The sequence below is a fragment of the Aulonocara stuartgranti genome, assembly GCF_965226115.1.
Source record: "Aulonocara stuartgranti genome assembly, chromosome: 10".
NCBI lineage: Eukaryota > Metazoa > Chordata > Actinopteri > Cichliformes > Cichlidae > Aulonocara > Aulonocara stuartgranti.
Window position 1 is genome coordinate 21,709,511 of NC_138946.1, and position 22,360 is coordinate 21,731,870.

The following is a 22,360-nucleotide window of genomic DNA, read 5'->3' on the forward strand; positions in this document are numbered from 1 at the left end:
GTCCGCTAGAGTGGGATTTTCACGGCACATTCCGCACCACATCTCTGTGCGTTCATCATTTGTTTGAAGCCAGCTCACCTCCTGCAACCACTTTTCTGAGAATACGCGCTTCTTTTGTGGTTCGGACTCCTGACATTTCTTTGGAGGTGGAGGAACATCACAGTATTGCTTAAAGGAGCTTCTTCGACATCTTTAAGAGTTCTAAACAAATGTCTGTCCTCCTCCAGAAAATCTTATGTATGCAAACACGCGTTGCAACTTCTTATCTTGTGCACGTTTTTTATTTTGACAGCAAATGCGCACCTGCGGACCACTTACGTGCAGTCCTGGTTATCTAGCTTGTCGTATTGCAGCCACAGAAATTCTTTTGCCATATTTCAGAGCTGCAACATCACTGGAGTGCCCAAAAGCACAAGGTGTGCAATACTCAGAGACATGGCCAAGGTAAGAAAGGCTGAAAGACGACCACCACTGAACAAGACACACAAGCTGAAACGTCAAGACTGGGCCAAGAAATATCTCAAGACTGGTTTTTCTAAGGTTTTATGGACTGATGAAATGAGAGTGAGTCTTGATGGGCCAGATGGATGGGCCCATGGCTGGATTGGTAAAGGGCAGAGAGCTCCAGTCCGACTCAGACGCCAGCAAGGTGGAGGTGGAGTACTGGTTTGGGCTGGTATCATCAAAGATGAGCTTGTGGGGCCTTTTCGGGTTGAGGATGGAGTCAAGCTCAACTCCCAGTCCTACTGCCAGTTTCTGGAAGACACCTTCTTCAAGCAGCGGTACAGGAAGAAGTCTGCATCCTTCAAGAAAAACATGATTTTCATGCAGGACAATGCTCCATCACACGCGTCCAAGTACTCCACAGCGTGGCTGGCAAGAAAGGGTATAAAAGAAGAAAAACTAATGACATGGCCTCCTTGTTCACCTGATCTGAACCCCATTGAGAACCTGTGGTCCATCATCAAATGTGAGATTTACAAGGAGGGAAAACAGTACACCTCTCTGAACAGTGTCTGGGAGGCTGTGGTTGCTGCTGCACGCAATGTTGATGGTGAACAGATCAAAACACTGACAGAATCCATGGATGGCAGGCTTTTGAGTGTCCTTGCAAAGAAAGGTGGCTATATTGGTCGCTGATTTGTTTTTGTTTTGTTTTTGAATGTCAGAAATGTATATTTGTGAATGTGGAGATGTTATACTGGTTTCACTGGTAAAAATAAATAATTGAAATGGGTATATATTTGTTTTTTGTTAAGTTGCCTAATAATTATGCACAGTAATAGTCACCTGCACACACAGATATCCCCCTAAAATAGCTAAAACTAAAAACAAACTAAAAACTACTTCCAAAGACATTCAGCTTTGATATTGATGAGTTTTTTGGGTTCATTGAGAACATGGTTGTTGTTCAATAATAACATTATTCCTCAAAAATACAACTTGCCTAATGATTCCGCACTCCCTGTATACTATACGCTTCTTCTGGGCTATATTCTCAGCAGCATATTATTAAACATATCAGGTCCCCATAAGGAGAATCATGTGCTAACGGCTGTCTAAATGACTCGGGTAAAGTTTGTAGCATGCATGCTTGTTGTTTTTGTCTGCTTCCACTTGTCTTTGCACTAGGATGATGTCGGAGTAAATGTGCAGTCATATTCGTTGTGTTCCCACTAGTGCTGTCAGCGTTAATCTCGTTGAAATGACGTTAACGAGCTACCGCGGATCGCCCCCTGCGTAGGGCTGGACGGCCAACACGTTAACGAGCTAACTGCGCTAACACACTAGTTCCCACCCATGTAATTGACCATTGCGTGGCACATCCAACATACTGTTTTACTTTAGTCCATGACGTGCTTACCTTCAGGGTCATACCTCACATGAAAACCAAAATAGTTCCAAACGCCAGATCTGAATGAGGGTGGGGGAGGTTCAATTTGCCATGTTGCAAGGAGAGCTTAACTTCTGTCTGCTAGCTTGCCCTGCGCTCAGTGAGTCTGCGTTCGACTACTCTGCCTAGGCTGCACTATCGAGCGCAGATCCACTGAGCGCTCAACACAGACAGCATCGTCAGAAGGAAAGTTGATAAAATAAATCAAAAATTTTGTATTGTTCGATACATATGCGTACCGAACCGAAAGCACTGTATCGAACAGTTCAATATCGATACGAGTATTGTTGCACCCCTACTATCTATCTATCCATCCATCCATCCATCCATCCATCTATCCATCTCTAAATTCCCACTCACCCATGTGTGCCGTCTTCACCCTTCAAGTTCAGGTCCTCTACAGAGATCTTCTTCCTGGAATCTGCTGGAGTCACGTGCCCAGTTTAGGGATCACTGTTTCAAGTTCTCAAAAAGTATCGGGACCACTGTTGCCTTCACCCTCCACATGTCGAGCTCCTCTCTCTGCCCTTAGTATTTCTCAAGCTTTTTCTCTGATGTTGCTATTACTTGGTATACAAATATTATATTTGCCAAGTTTACCAGTTCCTGCTAATATACTTTGTTTTATTTCTGCAAACAATTATTTCTGCTTCAGTGGCCACTGCTGCAAGACCTTGATGCTGAGCCACTAACTTTACTAGCTGTTACTTTATGTTCCTTTGTTTTCTTTTTGTAATTCACCAAAGAAGGGTTAACCCACGATCTGTGAAAAAAATGTAAACTGGTAAAGGGCTCAGTGTCTCTGTAAGTAATTAGGGTGAAGAGCCCATTGGCTTTTTTTATGTGGCGTCTTTTGTCTGATCAGCAGCATATTTTTTTTGTTTTTGCGGAAAGTGCTGAGTCAGATGGATAGCACACCACAAGCATTTTTAAAGAAGCCTCAGAGAAGTGCTTTGTACACAATCTGAATGTACACATTGAATGTGAATGGGTACAAGGAAAGGCCCAACGAGCCTCATTAATGCTCATCTCTGAGGAGGTCTGCTGACTGCAGCAGAAAGCGGATCAGTGTGCAAACAATAGTGATGACAGAGCCACAGCTGACCTCTGCTCATGGAAAACTATTCGAATGATTCAGCTAAGTGTGGCTGAGGTAAACTGCATGCCACGTTTGTGACAGTCATGTTGATGATGTGGGTGCAGCATCATTAGCCAAAACTCACTGTCAAAGTAGTTATGTGAAAATATCATTCAATCTTTGCTGCCCCGCTGAACTAAATCTGAACTACACACCCACCAAAAAGTTAAAGCTAGCTTTCTGAAATGCAGTTATTGAACCACATTTTACTTCCTTGTCTGTGGTACAATGGACCACGCTAGCAAAACTGCCAGAAATATCCCCTCTGCATGTGCTTTGTAGAAAAGGGTTCTTGTCCATGAGTGATGGCAGACAGGATCAGTGGGCTCACAGGTGGATCGAGGACGTGTTTGCAGTGATTTGGATACCCTAAAACTCTGCCGTGGTGAAGATTTAGGTGAGTGTAGAGAACCCACACAGGTACAGGAAATGCAATGTTCACACAGGAAAAACCCCAACTGGGCTGCAGGTTCAAACCTTGTTGCTGTGAAGTGACAGCACTAACCAATGAGCCACCGTGCCTCATTTAAAAAGAATACCATCGGGTTACCTCTATAGGGTCCCAGTGGTTGGAAACCAGTACTTGCAGTGAAGATATGTCATATTCTTTGAGAGCCTTCAGGAAAGAGCTGGAGGAAGTGTCTGTGAATCAGCACACCTAGGCTACTTTGCATAAAAGTTCCAGATAATAGACAAAAGCTGTGTCCCAAAACGTAGGCTGCATCCTTCGAAGGACCCGGCCTTCACGGTCTACGTGGGCCGGGTCCTTCGAAGACTGGGAAGGCCAGAAGTGCGAGGATGTGAAATGGGACAGTCTAGCCTTCAGATTTGCGTCACCGCTGTCTCGGTGGAGTTTAATAAACTCAGCCGTCTGCTCCTTGCTATCTAAAATATAACAGGACAGTGGCGTAAATTCTCGACCGTCTCACACTTCTGTTTAATCAGTTTTCTGTTTGATGTTTATTCAGCTGTGTGAGGAACCCACCCGATGGATTAATAAAGTTTTATTTAATCTAATATAATCTAATAACTTCAATCTCAGCCAAACCGATTTACTCCGGAACAAATAAAACAGACTTACTTAGACTTAGTTCCTCCTACGCCGGGCGGCGCATCGGGCAGCTAGTGATCTCCATCGATGTCGGTCAGCAGCGACTGCTTCAGCTTCGTCCCAGGCAATGTCGACAGTTCTCAGATCGTCCATAAATGTTCGACGCCATGTGGTCTTTGGTCGGCCTTGCTTTCGCTTGCCAGTGCGTGGACGCCATGTCATGGCAATCTTAGCTGGGCGATGAGGGGGTAGGCGTAAAATATGGCCCGCAAAGCGGAAGCGCCTTTCTGCAACAACATCGGCTAATGGGCGGGTGCCTGCTCTTCGTAGGACCTCCTCATTTGTTATTCGGTCCCGGTAGGAAATTCTCAGGATTCGCCGCAGGCCACGTTGTTGAAGCACGTTCAGGTGTTGAATAATTGCACTTGTTGAGCGCCAGGTTTCACTACCGTAAAGTGCAGTAGGGAAGACGATAGAGTTCAGTAGTCTGATCTTGACCCTTACATTCAGGGAGGTCAAGTTCCAAATAGGTTGGAGACGTCGCAGGACACCAACTGCCTTCCCTACTCTGGCGTTGACATCCCGATCAGAGACCCCGTCATTCGAGATGATGCTGCCAAGGTATGTAAAATTCTCCACCTCTTCAGCACGTTGTTGGTTGATCATGACAGGAATGCGGGCACGTGCATAGCCAACTCGGAGTACCTTGGTTTTTTTGGCGCTGATTCTTAATCCAACTTTCGTCGCCTCCCTCTGCAGGGCCGCGGTCAACTTTTGGAGGTCTTCCTGAGTCGAGCCCAGCAGGGCAATGTCATCTGCGAAGTCCAAGTCAGTGAGATTACGCGCTTCGTGCCAGGGCACACCGATGCCAGCTTGGTCAACTGATCGTCGCATGATGAAGTCAATTACCAACAGGAAGAGGAAAGGGGATAGCACACATCCTTGTCGGACGCCAGTATTGATCTTGAAGAAATCTGTGCAGCCGTCATCCATCCGGATGCAGCAACGGGAGTTGGAGTAGAGACAACGAAAGGCATCTACAAACTGCTGAGGGACTCCATAGTGGCGTAGGATAGCCCATAGAGTCGGCCGGTGGACGCTGTCAAAAGCCTTCTCAAAGTCAATGAAATTAATAGAAATCTTCCTTTGGTATTCCAATGTTTGTTCAATGATCATGCGGAGGGTGAAGATTTGCTCGACGCATGACCGGCCACTCCGAAACCCAGCCTGCTCTTCTCGCAATCGTTCGTTCACAGCGTGTCGTAGCCGATTCAAAAGAGCGAGGCAAAACACTTTCCCGGGTACCGACAGCAACGTGATGCCCCGCCAGTTGTTACAGTCACCCAAATCACCTTTTTTTGGAAGTTTGATGATGGTGCCTTTTGTCCAATCATCGGGTACATGTGATGTTGACCAGCAGGCGTTTAGGAGTCTTGTAAGGGCGGCTTCAAGATGGGGTCCGCCATGCTTCAGCATTTCGGCGAGGATTTCGTCCAGGCCTGCGGCCTTTCCACTCTTGAGGAGTCGGATCGCTGTCTTGACTTCAGTGATGCTGATTTGTCCGATATCGACAGGAAGAAGATCCATGGAAGGTGCCGGGTCTTCGGCCTCGAACCGTTGGGGTGGCTCAGGTTGGTTCAGAGTATCGCGGAAGTGTTCGACCCATCGTTGGTCTTGTTCAGTTGCAGTAAGGAGGACACGTCCATTTTTGTCTCGGATTGGAACACCGCGGCCACCACGAGCCCCAGTTAGATCTCGTACAATGCAATATAACTCCCCGCGTCATGATTTGCTGATCGTGGGCGGAGATTTCAACGCGCAAATAAGCAGTAACCGGGACGGCCTGGAATCGACTATCAGCCCGTTTGGAATCGCAGCAATGACAAATAAAACAGAAAAAAGCCAAAAATTACATTTTAAGTTATTTAAGTGACTTATATATCATGTTTACCCTGAGTAGCGAAAGACAGTGGGTGTCTGAAAACGATGAAGCCGGGAGTCTGCTGCTCTCGCTGGTTCGAGTGACCATTGAACCCCCCCGAGCGGGTGGGTAACAGACATCTCCAAAAACGTCGGAGCACTTTGGCAAATATGCAATGTCTTGATAAACCAAGACATTGCACTACACGGCTACTTTCTCGCCTGAAAATATGTTAAAAGTTTATTTTGTGACCCAGAAAGATTAATAAGAGTAATATTAAAACTTAGCAGCAGTCGCCATTGTTGGAAACTGGAATTGGCTGGGCCACGCTATGAATTCTGGGATATGGTGGGCCACGAAGACCACACCTGACCCATCCTTCAAATTCGGGGAAATGCATTTGGCGGCCGCATTTGAAGGAGTCGACAAATTGGGACAGCCTTCGTCGCCTGGCTGTGACGTAATCGGCCTTCAAATGCGGCCTCCGGAGGATGTAGCCTAGGTTTTGGGACACAGCTAAATAGTCAAAAATTGACCCAGATGTGAAAGCATATTTTCCTTCCATGTTTTTTTCAATTCTTTAACCATACCATAGGATAAATGCTCTAGCTGGAGATCAGTTAGTTGGATGCCTTGTAGCTAACAGTATAATTTGTGTTCTCAAACTTGTAGAGACATTTCCGGAAGAGTTTTGTGCACAACACGAGCTTACTCTGATAATCCACTGTTATTGCAACACTGCTGTTGAGCTCCTTGCCTTACAAGGATGTTTTGGTCACCTGCTGCTATATGTTCACCTTTGACCTTGCTTGAGGGGAAACACGCACGCTGATAAATAGGAAAGGTAAGAAGGTAACATACACGGGAGTATTCTGGAGATCTGTAAGGAGTAAAACCCGTGACCTCAGTGTGACCTTGTTAGCTCGGCACGCCTATGTGTGAACGGCTCTTTGAGGACATTTCTTTGGCCAGAACCTAATGTTTACTAAAATCTCAACACACTGAAGAAGAATAATGATCACTTTATGATCTCGACATTTAGGGTCAGTTTACACAATTCACACATTTTATACCAAATGTGATAAATGTTCACAGGATTTGTCCAGTAAAAATATAGAAATCATACACCAAAATATGTTTGAGATAAAAATAAATGGAAGCTTCTTCTTTAATATTATTAATAAGACAGTAAGCAGTTTTTTTGTTTGCCACAAGTTATGGAATCTACCAGGAAACTTTGTCTAAAGCACACAATAAAAAACAGGAAGAGTATAATTATTAGGAGTGTTATTATCATATTTTATTAGTATTTCACAATTAAAATCATTCCAGAGGGAACAATTTAGTCCATGCACGCAAAGACTTTTATTATGAAAGAGCTGAAAGCCTGTTTGGAGACCTGATAATGGTGGGATATAATGCCAAGGCAAAACTACCACACTTGTTTATACTGCATTAAAATTTAGCCAGCGGCTCTCAGAATGAGCTCCTTATTGGAACTTAAGCTATTCAAAAATATACTGTGAGCCAGTAACATTTTGCATTTTAGCTTCGCTGGGAAGCATTGCTCTGAATGGATTCAGTTTATTTTTATCTGATCAAGCAGTGGATGGAATCGAGTTATTTGTGTGATTAAAAATGTTGGATTTTCAATGAGCGAAAAATGTTTTGAAGCCAGTTCGAATACAACTGTGTGATAAATTATTTAACATTTCATTCGGATTGCTCTTCAAAAGGCACACCATCAAACATATTCCATTTACTCTAATCAAGAGGCTTTTCAGGTCCCAGAATGAAGAGAGAGATTAAGTAGAACCATGTGTGTGTTTATGAGAGGGGGTATGGTAAAGCACCCCAGAGTTGGAGGCTTGTTTTAGAGTTCTGGCATTTATCCCTCACACTGTAATTTTGATTACAAAGACAAACCCAGGTAAATTAAAAATGTGGCATCAATCAAGAGTCTCTACACAACAGCGAAGGCGCAGAACATAAACTGGCTGCTTTGGCCAACTATACTGTTACTCATGACTGTTTTGGGTGGTCTGGCTGTGTTGGGTCCTTTGTTTAACTCAAGCTCAAAGCAAGCTTGACTTTGTTATAAAGTGGCCAGGAATTGTCCAGTGGGTAGCTGGCCAGATAATGACAATGACTCACGTTTTTGCAAATTCGTTCAATATGGGGCTCAGTATACGTCAGGTGAATGTTTCACTTCCAGCAACGTGGAGAAAACCATTTCTGCTTCTCTACAGCACCCCTGTATGTTTCTAGTTGGTTCTGCCTTCTGGTTTCAATAGGGAATTCTAATCACGTTAGAAAGCCATTTTAGGGAAACAAAACGGCAACCTTCCCCTCTAATGTGACAAGTTCCTGGCAGAGACGAATAATCTGCTGAATTTGAAAACATCAAGTATGCCTTTAACCTTGGCTCGTAGGAGAATTAAAGTCTTGCCGCCTGTGGTTAGTATGCATTTGGATTTTGGCCACATCTGTCTGGCGCTGTCAGTCCCTAAAGACTGAGCTCAGTGCACATTGGTTGAGCCTCTTGAGTGGAGAAGCAAGGGCATGAAGTCATACGGTGATGCTGTAAACCTGTAAAACTGACTATTTAACGCGAGTAAGGCCACTTTAGTCCACTGGATCTTCAGTCAATTAAAATATTAGACAACAGTGTGAAAAAGCCTACGTGGCATTGTAAAAAATTATTTGCCCAACCTCAAGTTTCTAATTCCCCAAAAAGCAGTCGAGGGCTCTAATTAGAAAATCTGATTTATGAACAAGAGGAATTAGGGCCAAGAGTGCACTAATTCAGGCCTGCTGTTGGCAAACACCCTAAAATGTGCCTGGATAATGCATCGGCTCTGCTCAGGAGACACACAGTAAAGTCAAATGTAGAAAGAATAATACTCATGTAAGTGGATGCATACGCAAAGTCATGTTCTGGTTAGTGAGACCATATGCTGGAAGGGATTCATGTTTGCTTAAAACTGATACACCTCAAATATTTCATTTAGGCTAACGCCAAACTACAAAAACATGAGGTTCAGGTCAAGATGGCACGCAGATGCGTGAGTGGATGTTTTATCGTCAAACATATCTTAAAGCCTGTGAATACAGAAAAAAAAGACATGAAGAAGCACAGAGAAAAAAAAACTGGGAGACTTTCCAGAAGTTATCTTTTTCATGTCAGCATGGGGGTCACCTGGAATGCGTATCAGAAAAGCTGTGCAAATGACTCATTAATCATGGCAAAGGGAAATGTCACTGCCGGTCTATCGTTTTGCCAAGATGTGTGGCAAATTTTATGGTGTTTCTAATCGTATTCCTTCATTTCTGTCTTAAATTAGCTCCAGATATTCAGGAAAGAATTAAAGCTTTCAAGGACTCCTAGTGTGAGTTGAAGAAGGGGGGGTTATGAAGGAATGAAAAGTATATTTGAAAAGATTTTCCAGCTGAAATGTGCAAAGACTTTTCAAAGAGTGCAAAGCAGGTCCCGAGTTTGATGAATTATTCTCAGGTGCACCTTTTTTCATGCCTCAGTCTGTGCTTCTGCTTCAGATATAATGACCAGCCACACATCATCATCCTGCAGCTGTGAAACTCAGAGATCGACATGAGCAATGACGGAGATTATCATAATGAATGTCTTCTTTTCTTTCTAAGAATCCCCCTGAACTCATGAAGACCAGCAACTGTGCCGTGACTGTGTGCCAGAATGCTCAGAGGCAGGTTGAAAATGACCTGTAAATGTTCATTTCCAGTGGGACCGAGAGTAAATTAGGAGAAATTAAGACAATTATTTTCAGTGCCTGTAGGATACTTTTGAAGAAAATGGGGTTTTCCAGGGTCAGCAAAATGCAAATTCGTATAGGCTATTTGCCCGTGAATGAAAGTTTTTCAACATACGTCTTAGGAAAGCCTTGTAATATGACTTAAAAATAGCATAACAGTGCCAATTATCCCAGAGAAACACCGAGTAATGTGGTCAAGTGCCAAAATTATGTAGATCGCTGATCTTTTCTTTTTGAAATGGATAGGTTTGAACCAATCATTTTTATATAAACATTTCTACCATGATGCTAGATCGTGAAAGGCTTTACTTTGGGACGGGACTCTTCATCTAGTCATCTACTCAAACTTGAAATGATTTTAGATTTTGCATTGCTGTTTGATCTTGCGTTTGTATTTTTCAGTAAGTTCCATGTAATTCTCCCCAAGTATTTACATACCCTTATATACTTAGTTTGTATTTTGTCTCGTCTCCCCACGCTCTCGTGCTTTCCTCTTTCCCTTCCCACCCGAGCAGATGGCTGCCCCTCCCTGGGCCTGGTTCTGCTGGAGATTTCTTCCTATAAATTTTGATTAAGGGACTTTTTCCTCTCCGTGGGCTTGCTCATATGGGGCCGCTTGACTGTTGGGGTTTTCTCCTGAATCCTTAAGGGTCTTTAACTTACAGCAAGTGCATTGAGATGGCTGCTGTTGTGATTTTGAGCTATATAAATAAAACTGAATTGAATTCATTTGAAAATGTGCTCTGAGTAAGTTCCTGTTGTCACATTTGCTGGCACTGGACTCTGAACTGTGCAATCAAACAAGTGGGTTTATTTATAACGACCACTATGTACAGTCCAAATCCAGATTCCACACCATCCACTCCAACAATGTGCTCACTTTCACTCATGCTCAACTGGGAAGGGTCCTGGGAAGACAGGTCCGGGTCCAGGAAGGTCTATAAAAGGGAGATGGAGAAAGACGTCAGAGAAACACTCAGGAACACAGGGAGCTCAACAAGAGACTAAGCCGGGCTACACTAACCCTAGTGAGTACAACGCTCCAGCGAGGAACACCACTCCAACCAGGCCTTAAGTATGGTGATGAGGCACATGTGCGTGTGCGTGAAGATCAGTTGACCACTGCAAGGCAGGCACCGCACCCCAGGACAGCCACTTGTGGATCATGAAACCTGTGGTATGTATTGCACACTAATGCACACTTGGCAAATATGTATTTTCAGTACACACTGCTGAAAACTTTGTGTGTCTGGTTTATGTGTCGTTTTGGAAATGACAAAAAGACAAAAGCACAGGTTGACTGAACACACAACGCTCAATAGGAAAGAGATGACTTACACATCGGTCACTTGTAAATGAGTACAAAAACTGTAGATTATAAGATAATTGTTAAATTTCATGTGAATCCTGAAATTCTGAGGGAATCTGACAATTTGTGTCTTGGCAGATCACAACCAACTTTGCACTTATTTCCTTTAGATGTTGTTCTGATGTTTTGTTCAAATACTGATTAAGAAATTTCTTGGCAAGGAGAAAACAGACAGTTCCTTCCTTTGGAGATCGATGGACTCTGTGGTCTCTTTTAAAAGCCAGTTAAAACATATCTTTTTAAAGATATGTCATGTCTTTGGCACCTCTGTAGCCAAAAAGGTTTGGAGTTTAGACAAGAGACTGCTGATGAAAAAAGTAGGTGGACTTATGCACTAGATATAGATGTAGGATTGGTGTTACTGTGACATATCACAGCTTGACGCACTTCCATCTACATCACGGGTCTACAAACTCGTGGCCCGGGGGCCACTTGCGGCCCACGTCACCCCTACTTGTAGCCCGTATATTGACATGAATGGCAATTTGGCCCTTGAAGCTATTTTTTTGTTAGGGAGGATGTAACAATGGTCACATTTTGATAATCTTTCTATTATTTTGTTATTTTCTGGCCAAATGATCACAGACTGTTCGTTTGTCAGTCACAACCACATTGATTACACCATGCTGAATGATGCCAACTGAACATGGGCCCAAATATTATATTGCACTTTATGAACCTATTGATCAAAGAGGGAATAATCGCTGGAGCACAGAAGAATCCGATTGCATTCCTCGTGCTTTACATCTGTTGCGTGCTCAGAATTAAAATTGAGAAACCTGAAGTGATTTTGTGGTTTGGGAAATAACAGTGAATCTTTAAGCTGATGTATGTTGCTCTGATTATTAGTACAGTATATAACAGGGTTGTTTTTTTGGTGAATGTTGTTTTATGGGGTCTTACGTTTTGAAGCAAGAAATTCCTATAAACTAGACAAAGTGTGATATAGAAGTTTGAATCACTGCAGCAGGAGAAATTTGGTTTATTCACACTGAGCACAGACATGGAAAACAATACAGAATAATGCAAGCAAACAGAACTCAGCAGCCTAACTGCTAACGTTGATGCCATATATTGAACACAATGAAGCCAAGTGTCAGTTGGCAGGGCTGAGGTTGTGAGTCAGAGCTCCCTGGACCTCAGGGGGACCATCCAGAGGCTAAAGAGATGCTATTCATTTGTTATAAAGTCTTCAGAGGTCTTCTGGCATTATGGGTCTCCTAATGGCAGCCGTTCCTTTGAGGCTCTCGTCTGCTTTCTGTTACTAAACAAGGACCAGCTTGCACAGAGTCATGAACTGCATGTAAGGCAAGCAGCAGCTTTGTGCAAAAAGATGGCACTCATTAAATCAGCTATGGTAATGGCTGCGTGAGGCTGTACAGGCTAGTTACAATCAGTGGTTTCCAAATTTTTTTGTGCCCATTTCAAGGCACACCTCCATTTATATCTACATAAGAAAGCCTCAGTGTCATCTGACCAGAGTTTTGAACGCTGGACCTACTGTGATACCTGCAAATACATCTCTACTTCAGCAGCATAGAACGTCTCAACATCACTTCATGGAGTGATGGAAAAACGCCAAGTTTTCCTTAGACAATAATTTGCTTTCTGAGGGGTTTGCAGTATTAGCATTAGCCATAATATATTAAACGTTTTGGCTGCAGGCTGTTGACTTAAAATAGGGAGCATTTGTGACAGCAGCTTTTCTCTTTTCTTTATATAGTGTATTGTCTGCACTGGTGGCCAACTGTCTTGCTCCACCACAATAAACACATTAACTTCCTCACTGTCAGTTAGGGTCTCTCTTAAGGTCCTTTATACAGAAACATTTTAACAGATTCTTTTAGGGGAAGCGAGTGCAAACTACTGATAAAGAAATCATTAAAAAGGTTTTTGTTCATAAGTCACTGCACCTTGTGGAAACCACTGGGCATAGCTCAGTTAACAATGTCAACAAGCACAGATAACAGCACAGAGACTTCCAGTGTTGACAATGTTTGTGCCAAATTATGGGCAGAAATTCTGAACCTATTTAGTAGAGATTGAATACAGAAGTTCAGGAACTGCTCGTCCCATAAATATTATATTTTTCTTTCAGCTAGAAAATAGTAACTCTAACAGATCCAAAGACGTTCGTCTTAGTTTACACAGTGCTTTTGTGTGACCTTATTTTCTGTCTCCCTGGGGCTCCATAGTGAGGTCTTGACTGACGAATAATTTTTTCATGTTTGCCGGAAACTAAATCCCCCTGCTGACACAAATCATCTTTGGTGACTCAGCTGGGAAAGAACTAGTCTTTAAACATTTGTTTAAAAAAAATGCTGAACTGGTGAAATCAAAAAGTCAGTATTTGGGGCAAGGGGTATGTACTTTTCCATTTAGCCAGTACTAATTTATGACTATGATTTGAGGATCCCGACATTACTAAAATCTGCCTGACCGAGAAAAGCCCTTTTGTGATTCCTGCTCAGAAAGGTGAGGGTAGCTTGGTTTAGAAATTGTTTTGGTGGTTGAAAGTTACGCTTAAATAACTTCTGATTTGATTCAAGAGTGCCAGCCAGCTGTCATTTCCTAATATTTCAATATTTCCATCTCTTTAAGTTAACTAGAGTAATGTTTCATGTATTTTATTAATAAAACACAGTAAAGAAATTATTACAGTGCACTTAAACTGCATTCCTCAGACTATACGGTTTGCTCACTACTGATGCAGATGACACAGAGCAGAGCTCAGCTGTGTCTATTTTGGGTGGATACCGATAAAGATAAAGCTCTATGAGAAAGTGCAAAGACTATTGCACTGACAGTATTTTTTTAACCTCAATCCCAAAGCCAATTTTAAGGCAGTGTAGCCAAGCTATTACTGTTGGACATAAATATCAAACATATGCTCTGTTTAGTGTCGAGAAATCTCCTGACCTGTGCTTGTCTTAATGCGAGTCTTGCCTAAAGTAGAGGAGTAACAACATGGTCCAAACCTTGCCTTGTTTAATCTTACGAGTCAGAAAGATTTATGTTAATTATTGTGTGTCATTCCAATCGACGATTGAAAACATCACAGACAGATCTTCTCAGTCTTCTAATCTTATCTAAATTGCAAGTAATAAAACCTCTATTACCCCTGGATAATTAAATTTAAAGTCACATGATGCGTCTAAACATGAAATATAGATTAAGGTTTGATATTTATTACTAAAGCAATATTGTATGTGAGTGTTGGTGGGAACTTTTCAGCCACATGAAAAAATAATTAGGCTATATTGTGGTTTGGAGCTTTGCCCTGGTTGGCAAGTGTCCCATTTCTCTCTGATAAATGTCCCTGGAGAGGTAGGTGGTCCAGTGGTTGGAAAACCCACAACTTTAGCCAGAGTTCCTTCAACCCATGACGCGGTTTTTTTTCTTAAATAAATTATGATTGATGTGCTTTAGCTGGGAACCTGGGAATAGTCCCTGGAGTCAAGGTCATGACTTGGTGCACTGGGAAACAGTTTTGGGAAATTAATTTACGTGAAGACTTTGAATTCCAATAAACTGCATTCCAGCTACATGGTGTGGCTTGCCACAAAGACCAGCAGGCACACCAGTAAGTGAACAAAAGTTTAAAGACTCTATCAAAAAAAGAGTTTCTAAACCTTAAACTTTTAAACAAACTTCAAAATTGGGAATTGTGTTTACAGTCGTGGAAATTTTACTTCTAAATTTTTTCTAAAGAATTTCATTTCACTCATTTATTATAAAGCACTTTTTGGCTGACCGATTTTATAGCCAGTTGCCTTTCCAAAGAAATCACCTCCCGTCAGCATGATTTCTGTTTAGAATTTATTCATCACAGACAGGATTTGCTGCCAATGACAACAATGAGTTTTGTTTCCTTTCGAAACAACCCAGCCTCCTCATTGTGGAGACGACACATCTGTTTTAAAAGAATTTGAAAATGTCTAGGGGTGGGTGAACAGTTCACATTCAACCCTGATACCACAAAAAAGATCGAAAGCTGGAATTCACAGAATTATAACTTTTTAATTTATGTTGTTATGTCAGTGCACACTAGGGCTGCCACAAACGATTATTTTGATAGTCGACTAGTCACCGATTATTTTTGCGATTAGTCGACTAATCAGATCATCATCCATTGGATGTAAAAGTACAGCTTATTGCACCAGCAGCATCTGCTCTAATATAACTATCATTAGCTTACAGCTTTAAGTGTTTACGGTCTGTGCTAACTAAAAATAAAGACAAGATGATAGTTTATTAAATTTTAATGAAATTTGCAGATTGTTTCGGTGAAGTTTAATAAACTCCTTGCTATCTAAAATATAACAGGACACCGGAGTAAATTCTGGAGCATCTCACACTTCTGATAATCAGTTGTCTGCTTGATGTTTATTCAGCTGTGTAAAAACTATAACTTTAATCTCAGCCAAACCGATTTACTCAGGAACAAATAAAATACTAAAAAAAAGCCAAACAATAACATTGTTAAGTTATCTAAGTGACTTATATATCATGTTTAACCTGAGTAGCGAAAGACGGCGGTGGGTTTGAAAACGATTTGCCGGGAGTCCGGTGTTCTCACGGCTCTAGTGAGCCTAGCCCCCGGCTAGCTATCGAGCTAGTGGGTAACAGACGTCTCTGAAAACGTCGGAGCGCTTTTGAAAATATGTGGTGTCTTGATAAACTGAGCAGATATTTGAGGTTTACACAGCTACATTCTCGCCTGAAAATATGTTAAACGTTTATTTTGTGACCCAGAAAGAATAATAAGAGTAATATTAAAACTAACTAGCTGCCGCCATTGTTGGAAACTGAGCTGGGCTGCGCTATGAATTCTGGGACACAGCTTCTTCTTCTTCGGGGTTTAACGGCAGCTGGCATCCTTGTACATGCAGTGCTGCCATCTTCTGTTTCAGTCCGTTATTACACTCTTAAATCCTACTACTTATTCCTGCGTCTTTTGGGATCTTACAAAGCTTCAAACGACGCGTCGACTATTAAATTAGTCGTCGACGATTTTGATAGTCGACGTAATCGTGACTAGTCGACTAATCGTGGCAGCCCTAGTGCACACTAGTCATTTATTTGTTTCATGCAGCTTGCTGGGCTTTGATTTGTTTCAATTGCACGTGTTCTATTTGAGAGAGGTTGTGGCTTGAGAATATTGTTTAACTTTATGAGCTATGGGAGTTTTTCCATAGTACAATTACGGTTTTATTGACATGAGAGAACAAAATAAAACCATTCAATAATATTTTGATGTTAAAGACATTATGTACAGAAACAAAGCGCGAGGACTATATAGTATATACGTCAGCAAGACAAGAAGTAAAAACCGAAACAAAACACATTAGAAAAACCAACAGTCGATGTAACACTACTTTCAGCTGCTCCTTTACTCACAAGGGGCCACTAAAACAGGTACATAATATTTCTGAAGGTTTTACTCACCCATCCAAATCACTGAATTCATCAGTTCCAATAAATTCTATGACCACAAGTGTATAAAACCAAGCACCTAGGCATGGCGACTGCTTTAACTAGCTATTGTGTAGGAATGGGTCGCTCTCAGGAGCTCAGTGAAGTCCAGTGCAGGACCGTGATAGGATGCCACCTATACCACCGTGATGGGATGCTTCTTCGTGATCCAGCATGACCTCATACCAGTGCACAAGGTCCATAAAGATATGGATGAATGAGTTTGGTGTGGAAGAACTTGACTGGCCTGCACAGAGTCCTGACCTCAGCCTGACAGAAGATCTTTGGGAGGAATTAGAGTGGAGACTGCGAGTGAGGCCTTCTCGTCCAACATCAGTGTATGACCTCAGAAATGTACTTATGGAAGAATGGTCAAACATTCCCATAAACCCACTCCTAAACATTGGAAAGAAAAATGAAAGCTATTATAGCTGAAAAGGGTGGGCCGAGATCGTGTTAAACCCCATGGATTAAGAATGCGATGTCGCTCAAGTTCATGTGCGTGTGAAGGCAGACGAGCGAACATTTTTGGCAATACCGTGTAGCTCTGCATGTTTGATTTGGCTGACGTTTTTACACAGGATGTTCTTCCTGACACAACCCTAAAGGGATTTGTGTTTCCGCTTGTTCTAAAACCCAGAGCTTTTCACCTGTTAGGCAAATATGTAAATCACCACACTACTCAAAGCCAAATATTAGGAAAACAGGAAATAACCAACAATAAATACTAAACAGAGACATTAAACTAATAACAGAAAGAGGGGGAATGGACACTAAGAGATGATATAGACTGGGACATACTGGAAAGAATAATATAACAACAGAACTCATGACAAAGAGGTAAAAACGAGAAACCAGAACGGAAAGATATCTGAAGCTTAACATGACTGGAATAAAAACACAAAACTTAGAACAAAAAATCTAAATCAGGCAAAACAGTGGGACATATACTTTCTGTTGTTCAGGCTTTCTGTTGAGAATTTTAATGAATTGTTATTATGTATTTATTAGTAAATTACCTGTTTTCATCTATCTGTCTTTTTATTGTCTCTTATGGCATCTAATTTTCTTATTTACTTTACTTGTTTGTGTAATGAATACACTTTGCTTACTTACAAGATAATTTTAGTAACTGCTAAAATTTTGTAGCATCTGCCTGATAAAGCTTGAATAGACGTGTTTATTGAGCCTGGAAAAAAATTTTGATTTTTTTTAATGTAATACTGATTTTGTCAATTTTCCTAAATCTTCCCTGTGACATATGCCCTCCAGAGGCAGAGCCAAAGGGTGGTAAACTTAACAGCTTAACTTAACATATTTAGTCGCCTTTCTGGGGCGATCATGGCTCAAGAGTTGGGAGTTCGCCTTGTAAATCGGAAGGTTGCCGGTTCAAGCCCCGGCTTGGACAGTCTCGGTCCTTGGGCACCTGTTGTTGCCTACCGGCAGCCTCGCCTCTGTCAGTGGGACCCAGGGTGGCTGTGGCTATAATGTAGCTTGCCATCACCAGTGTGTTAATGGGTGGATGACAGTTTGTGTAAAGCGCTTTGGGGTCCTTAGGGACTAGAAATGCACTACACAAATACAGGCCATTTACCATTTACCCGGTATCAGCAGTGGTCTTACACATGCTCATATAAGAAAATACAACAATTGTTGCCTGCAGTGATTTTCCACACGAGACTTTCTGTCCTACCCTAATGTAAGTAATGGTATCAGACAGGATATTAATATGAAAGCAAACTGCTGTAAAAAAAAAAAAAGTGGCTCCTCAACTGAACCCCACAGGAACATGTAACAGACAACAAAACGTTTCATTGTAGCTACCCTGTTAAACCTTTCTACACAAATACAGTGTGCTGAAAAGCCACTTCTGTCATATACCAGTGGGGAGAAAAAGGAGAACTAAGAAATGAAATGAAACATTGTAAGGTAGGACTGAATCCGGGAGGGAGCTTTGGCTCTGTCTTTTATCAATGCCAGGACGCCCGATTCACAATGATTAATGTCTTTTTGCTCATGAAGCCATGCAAAAATAAAACTTGGATACTATGAGTTGCTGCTCAAATGGTCAAAAAAGCTTTATGTTCTTCATTAGTTTTTATGACATTAACCGACCATTTAAAGGAAAACAAGTGTTTAATTATTTTATTAAAAGTGTAGAAGCAGATGAATACTTGCATACTGAGTAAATTACAGACGAGGGCAAACGTATCTGCAGGATATTCCTCTCCATTGTGTCCTTCACTCAACACCACTGCAGTGCCTACACCCACAGGCTCTGTTTGGCTAGCTGCCAGAGGTGTCAGTCACAGAGACTCAAGTTCATCCAGAACGGATGTGGATGTCTTCATTACGGCTGTCACAGCAGCTCAGGGACCTTTCAGCACACAGACATTTTTGTCTTCATGCAGGTGTGATTTTCACTCTGGTGCTGTGTGCCAGATAAGGGGATGACATCAGTGCATGAGTTCATGTCAACACAGGAAACAGCAGCGAGTCTCCATCTATAGTGACGTCGTATGACTTATTTCCTCTGATGGGATTCCTCTGAGAGCCTGATATTCTTTGATCTAAGCTCTGTTTTCTTCTTTTAACGATATATGTAGACTAGGTATAGGTCAGGTTTTTAAAAGTAGAATAAATAAATACCACATATATATGTTTGAACATATTTTTCAGACCATAAGGCGCACCGGATTATAAGGCGCACTGTTGAAGAACGGGTCTGTTTTCAGATATGCGCACTAAGCGAAACAAAACAGTCAGATAAATCAAACTTAACTCAACTCATTCTTCTTGCTTCCTCCACTTCCGTACCATTGATTCTTTAATGTTGAATTCTCTCGCAGCTGCTCTATTGTGTTTGTTGCAGTATATTAATGACCAACCTCCTATTGTGGTTAAATTATCTCAGTTCATCTACTGACTGAAGTTTGGTCCGTTTACAGCATCCTGCCATGCATTGCATTTGCCCCTAACCATCTGCAACCCTCACCTTAAATTTTATTTTGTGGAAAAAAGTTAGCGTTGATCCTCCAGCTTCACTGTGTTTGTTATGCTAACATAGCTGTGTTGCTAGCGATCACATATCACATCATTATATACCAGCTAACCCAACTTCAGTAACCCTACAAACGTCACTGCTGTTTAGTTTTCTGTCTTCATTTATGTTGGAAGTGATAACAGAGCTGTACGTTTAAATCTCTAAGAAAATCTCTAAGTCAGAACGTGCTATATCATGTTTAGGTGGAAACTAGCTTGCTAACTTCCTGCTAACTTCTAACTTCGTTAAATTTAAGAAATTCTGTTTTCATGGATGCCTGGATGTTAAACTTAATTGTTACACCTGTTAAACAGGCAACTTAAAGATGAAAGAATTTAGACAGTTTTTACCTTTCAGTGATGCTGCAGTGATCATTTGACTTTGGGACCTGAAGAAAGACGGAGTTTTGGACCCAGATTACTCCCGAGTCTGCGAGGCTCCTGTAGTGTAATGCTTCAACAATCCTTCAACAAGCAGTGCGGCTTCGTAGCTTACCGAAATCGTACAAAAAAACTTTTTTAAAAGAGTTTTGAGCGCTGCATACCACATAAAATCGGTTCGAGGTCAGTCAGCACAACCAGAATTCATACATAAGGTGCACCGGATTATAAGGTACGGAGCCCCGCAGGGGACATGGGAGAAAAAAAATTAAGACGGACTTTTGCGAGATCTCGCAAAACTAACTCGGGATCTTGCAAAACAAACTCGGGATCTCGCAAAACTTTTGCGAGATCACGCAAAACAAACTCGGGATCTCGCAAAGCTTTTGCGAGATCTCCCGTTAGCTCAAAGCTAGCTCAAAAAGTTAGCTTTGAGCTAACGGGAGGTCGAGACCTACTACAGCCGGGAGGAACACCACTTTCCCAGCACATCGTGCCTCGACCTCCCGGTCGGCTTCGAGCCGGCGTCCGAAGAATGCGGCTAAAACTTTTGCGAGATCCCGAGTTTGTTTTGCGAGATCTCGCAAAAGTCCGTCTTAATTTTTTTTTCTCCCATGTCCCCTGCGGGGCTCCATAATAAGGCACGCTGTTGATTTTTGAGAAAATTAAAGGATTTTAAGTGCTCCTTATAGTGTGGAAAATACAGTAATAAGTACATTTAATGTCTTCTAAATGATTTCAAATATATGAAGACTTACAAAACTGTGCAAAACTATCACCCATCTCTCTCTTTATATTTTGCCTCCAATGAGCCAAACTGTCTTTTAAATTTTTTTAAGTGGCCTTGAGCCTTCTTTTGAAACTGGCTGCTTTTCATTCTAGTCCATGTACCTGACCAATTTTAGAGGAATGTTTGCTTTTGGTTGGTTTTTAAGCCACAAACCAATGAGTCATTCAAACATATAAAAGACACCAAACTCAAGGACTGAACCCGTGTTGTGTCTACACATAATAGCCAACTTGGAATCATAATAGGATGAGATCCTAATCCGCTTCAGTCATGGAGAAGAGAAGAATTTTTCTGACTAGAAATATTTTCATGCATAGATTCATTCTGGACTCTGCCTCCTATTGTAATTGAACGGAAAGAAAAAGGCTACCATGATCTCCTGACCTTAGCAGCATGGGTAGCAGTGTAACATAAACATCAGTTCCAGTGATACTGGCAAAGTCAAATTAAATATGTAACCATATGGACCTGCAAGTACAGTGGGTAACAGAGTTATGGAAGACTTTCCTTTTAATGCAACACATGGAACATATTTGTACTTTTTGCTCATGTTTTCATATTGAATAATAATTTAGAGCAGCGTACAAATTACAAAAGCAACTTTTCACCTGATTAAGTAGTTAAGAACATGGATTTACAATAATTTGCATGAATGTGGAGGTTGTCTGTCTCTCCGTGTTAGCCCGGCAATAGATTGGTGGCCTGTCTAAGGTGCACCCGGCCTCTTAACCCATGACCGCTGGGATATTCAGCTGAACAGCAACCATAAAATGGAAAAGAAAAAACAATTGAATATCAGTTATACATTAATTCATTTTAGCATAAATGTAAGTTATTTTTGTGTGAAACAAATCCACACGTGGTAGTGTTGAAGATGCTACATTTGTGCAAAGTGGAGTATGGTTAAGTAGAAAACCAGATACATTTTAACAGCAGGTCCTCGGATGCACATTTCGAAAAACTGTGCTGACAGTTGTTTGCTTTTCTCTGTTAAATATATATTTTAGTAAATTAGTTATAAGAGGGGTAAAAAGAAAAGTTTAAGCACTGAGATAAAGAAGAAAAAGGTCAATGCAGACTACTGCTGGAGTTACAGGAATTAGGAAAGAGAGTAGCAGTGGAATTTAAGAGCAACTGTGAGACAGAGATTACGGTGTCATCAGACTTCCTGTCAAAGTTGACACGAGGATTTGGGCAAAATGAGCAGAGGAAAGCGGTTAAAGTGGTTAGAGGCTGAAAACCAGTTTCTTGTGGGTAGAAACAAAATGTTCCTGGTTGTTTTACAAAGTTCACACTCAAAAAAGAAGTGGGTCAGTTGAGAAGTGACTCATAGGCTGGAGTTGCTGTATAGGACTTCAAAATGAAATATCCATTCAAGCTCTCAATAGGATAAAAAAGTGGATATTGTAACTATTTTGTTTTGGCAGTGTCTCTATGCCTACAGCATGCAGTTATATCCTGGAGGATATCCTGCTTTTGCTGTCTTCCTTTTATTCACCAGTAGCTTGAAA

General features: G+C 41.6%; 1 long non-coding RNA gene across 1 annotated transcript; it reads right to left on the reverse strand.

Annotated features, from left to right (window-relative positions):
* Positions 1–9,773: 9,773 nt before the first annotated feature.
* LOC309716217 lies at positions 9,774–20,113 on the reverse strand. The gene is made up of 3 exons (XR_014279390.1): positions 20,030–20,113; positions 10,817–10,964; positions 9,774–10,730 (listed from the first exon to the last, which is right to left on the reverse strand). It is a non-coding gene; the product is annotated as an uncharacterized lncRNA (long non-coding RNA).
* Between the last annotated feature and the right edge of the window lie 2,247 nt (positions 20,114–22,360).